This window comes from Fundulus heteroclitus, chromosome 20, assembly GCF_011125445.2.
Source record: "Fundulus heteroclitus isolate FHET01 chromosome 20, MU-UCD_Fhet_4.1, whole genome shotgun sequence".
Lineage (NCBI taxonomy): Eukaryota > Metazoa > Chordata > Actinopteri > Cyprinodontiformes > Fundulidae > Fundulus > Fundulus heteroclitus.
In genome coordinates, this window is record NC_046380.1 from 40,945,676 (window position 1) to 40,949,317 (window position 3,642).

The window sequence follows — 3,642 nt, forward strand, 5'->3', positions numbered from 1 at the left end:
CGTCTCACTGAATGGACTTCCGCTCGGGGTCTTCAAAGTAAAAGCTTTGAAGTCGGAATTTCTGAGTTCCCAATCGGAAATCCAGCTCAAAGTCCCCCCCCCCCCCCCCCCCCCTTTAAAGCCCAAATATCCCTAAAATTGTTTTTAAAAAAATTCAATATATAGCAGTATTCAAGCCAGCCATGTTTCAGGCAAGCATATGTGTTAAAGCTTAATAACAGAACAAGAATGCTCTTAAATACGGAAGAGGATTAGGGCCACTCAAAAAAAAAAAAAAAAAGTCTACTCAATTCTGACTTTTTTCTCAGAATTCTGACATTAATCTCAGAATTCTGAGAAAAAAGGTCAGATTTTTTTTTTTTTAATGAGTGGCCCTAATCCTCTTCCGTATAACCCTCTTCCGTATTAATCAGAGACATTTTATGAATCCTGAAACATTAGGGCTTCACCCTAGCTCAGAAATGTCAGCAAAAACACATTTTCAGAGATTTAATTTAATATTAAAACTGGTCAGCATGTGGTCAGCATGTGCCAGTTATTGCCCTATTTCACCACACATTTCCTTCTGGTTCACACAGCCAACAGTGCCCTTTTCACATAACAAATATCTATCCGTTGTAAATTCATGGATATGCGAAGAAAAATGAAATATTACTACACAGATTCTTGAGAATCGGGGCAAAACATGTCCTACTGAGAAAGCCTGTTTTATTTTAAAATTAAAGACATTATCAACAACTCCATACTTTGGAGTTGAACAAATTATGTTCAACTCCAATATGCTGCATTTATTTTGTCCCAGAGGTCAGTATTTACATCTGGAAATGAAGACACTCTATCTAACAGTGATCCATCTGCAAGTAGGAAACATCCAATACGTAATACTTCGTCAGCTGCTTATCTATTGTTAGCAATACAAGCCAAGTGCAATACATTTCACAGTATTTTATGCGCTCAAACACTTAATGAACATGGAAGGTCGTCCAGTAATGTGCCACTAAATCAATGTAACACAAACCATCAATAGGATTGGCAGCAATCATATCTAATTTTGATGCAGGATTTGATTAAAAACCCTGAGTTTTGAAACTTAAGGAGCTGTTTCAGGGTCTCTGTGAAAGACTTGCATTTACAGTTTTTGATTTTATTACTTCAGGCAAAAAAAACAAAACAAACAAAAAAAAACATTATAAGCAAATAATAAGTCTTACACCTCTCCTGTTACATACTAATATACCTAATCATATTGATTCACTCAGTTAATTTTAATTCACTCAGTTAAAGTTAATTTTAAAAGCTTATCAAGCAACTTATTTGTAATAAAAACTGTAAAAAAAACTGAATGTTATTACAGAAAGCCTTATCAGTTGTAAAAATAATTGAAGAAATACGACTCAAGATTAAACAAATCAAATGACGTGAAGAACTTTTTGTGCTTTTATTTTGAAGTTAAAATAAATCCCTATCCGGGATAATTCTACCTTTCTTTACAAAGCCTCAGCCCTGCAAACACTCACACGTGTTATACCAGTGTCACAAATCTAATGGAAGGTTAGGTCATTCCTCTAAACTGGGAGGCTCCCAAATTAGTCTGGATTCACCAGTAAGGGTGGGATCAGAGCAAAGCAAGGGTCCCTAGAAACTCCTCCAGCAGGACCAGAACACTGAAAGCTGTACTTCAAAAAGCCATGTCATTTCAAAAAAGTAAAAAAAACTAAACAAAAAAAAAACAACTGGACTTTTTTCCGAAGTTTGAAGACGTTTTGCTTCCCATCCAGAAAGCTTTCTCAATTCAAAATGTCTGGAGTAGTGTGGAGTTCCAAGCTTTATAGTATTGCCCAACAAAGGCCTTGTTATGGCTTAGATAACATGCAAATTGAACCGAAACAGGTCCTCCCCCTAAGTAATGGGGAGTCGACAAGGTAATTGTTGGCCTGCAAATGCCTCTGCAATGGGGAGTCGTTAGGGTCGTTATTGGCCTGGCTTACAGGAGAGACCTTTGGAGGTGAGGTTTGAGGTGATAATTGGAAGGAATCAACCCTCTTGCTGTGTTGTAAGTTTTTGAGAGTTGAAGCCTAAGTCCTCCTCCTCTGTTTAAAGTTGTTTTTTCATTCTTAACTTAAATGGCTTCCTTCACGCCCCTTTTAAACCATCTGTCTTCTTTGTCCAAAATGTGAACATTACGGTCCTCAAAAGAGTGTCCTTTGTCCTTGGGGTGTAGGTGGACAGCAGAGTCTTGTCCTGAGGAGGTAGCTCTCCTGTGTTGAGCCATGCGTCTGTGGAGAGGTTGTTTGGTTTCTCCAATATAAAGATCAGAACATTCCTCACTGCACTGAACTGCATACACCACTCCGCTCAACCTAAGATGAGCGGAGTGAGGACCAAAATGTTCACATTTTGGCCATCCATCCATCCATCCATCCATCCATCCATCCATCCATCCATCCATCCATCCATCCACTGTCTATACCTGCTTATGCTTGCAGGGTCACATGCCTATAATCAGTGGTCATTAAGCGAGAGACGGGGTCCACCCTGGACAGGTCCCCAGTGCATCACAGGACATCCACAGGGACAAGTTAATCTTATTTTAACGAATAGAAAAATCTTCACACAAAAGTGCTATTACTTTTACTTCATATTTTAATAGCTTTTTAAAATTTGTGTTGAACGTTTTAGTTTTTTTCACTATCAATGTCTTTGTAAATGTTTTATGTTTTGTCAAAACAGATATTTCTTGTCAATAAAATCTTGGATCTCAATGAGACAACCTGTAATATATAAAGGTTGAAAAACTAAAAAAAATACTGAAAAGGAAAAGTGTTGAGAATGAAATCAGTATCGCAGGAACAAGTTTCAAAAATGTTTTCCCTCATCAGAATGAGCTTTGTTTTCAAGTGCATTACACAAGCAATAGCCTTATGGGTTGGGGCCACAATTCCATCCATCCATCCATCCATCCATCCATCCATCCATCCATCCATCCATCCATCCATCCATCCATCCATCCATCCATCCATCCATCCATCCATCCATCCATTTTCCAACACGCTTATCCCTATTGGGGTTGCGAGGGGTGCTGGTGTCTATCTCCAGCTGTCAATGGGCGAGAGGCGGAGTACACCCTGGACAGGTCGCCAGTCTGTCGCAGGGGCCACAATTCAAATTTTCAAACATAAAAAACAGGATTGTATAAGTTTGACCATATACACACACCGGCCACTTTATTAGGTACCCCATGCTAGTAACGGGTTGGACCCCCTTTTGCCTTCAGAACTGCCTCAATTCTTCGTGGCATAGATTCAACAAGGTGCTGGAAGCATTCCTCAGGGAGTTTGGTCCATATTGACATGATGGCATCACAACAACAGAGACAACCAGAGTGGGGCATCGAACCGGCAACCCGCTAACTGCAGGACAAACTCCCTAACCTCTGTGACTTTTGTACCATAACTGTAAAGCAAAAGGTGGACATAGAGACAGAACTTCTAAATAAATGGCGTCTTCAGTTCTGCCTCCTATGCCAGACAGGACCATACAAATCCTGAGGATTCACTTTCTGTCATAATTACATTTTTTGATGTTGCCAAGTGACAGGTAAGGTAAATAACCAAGTATTATTTAAAAAATGTAAACTAAATA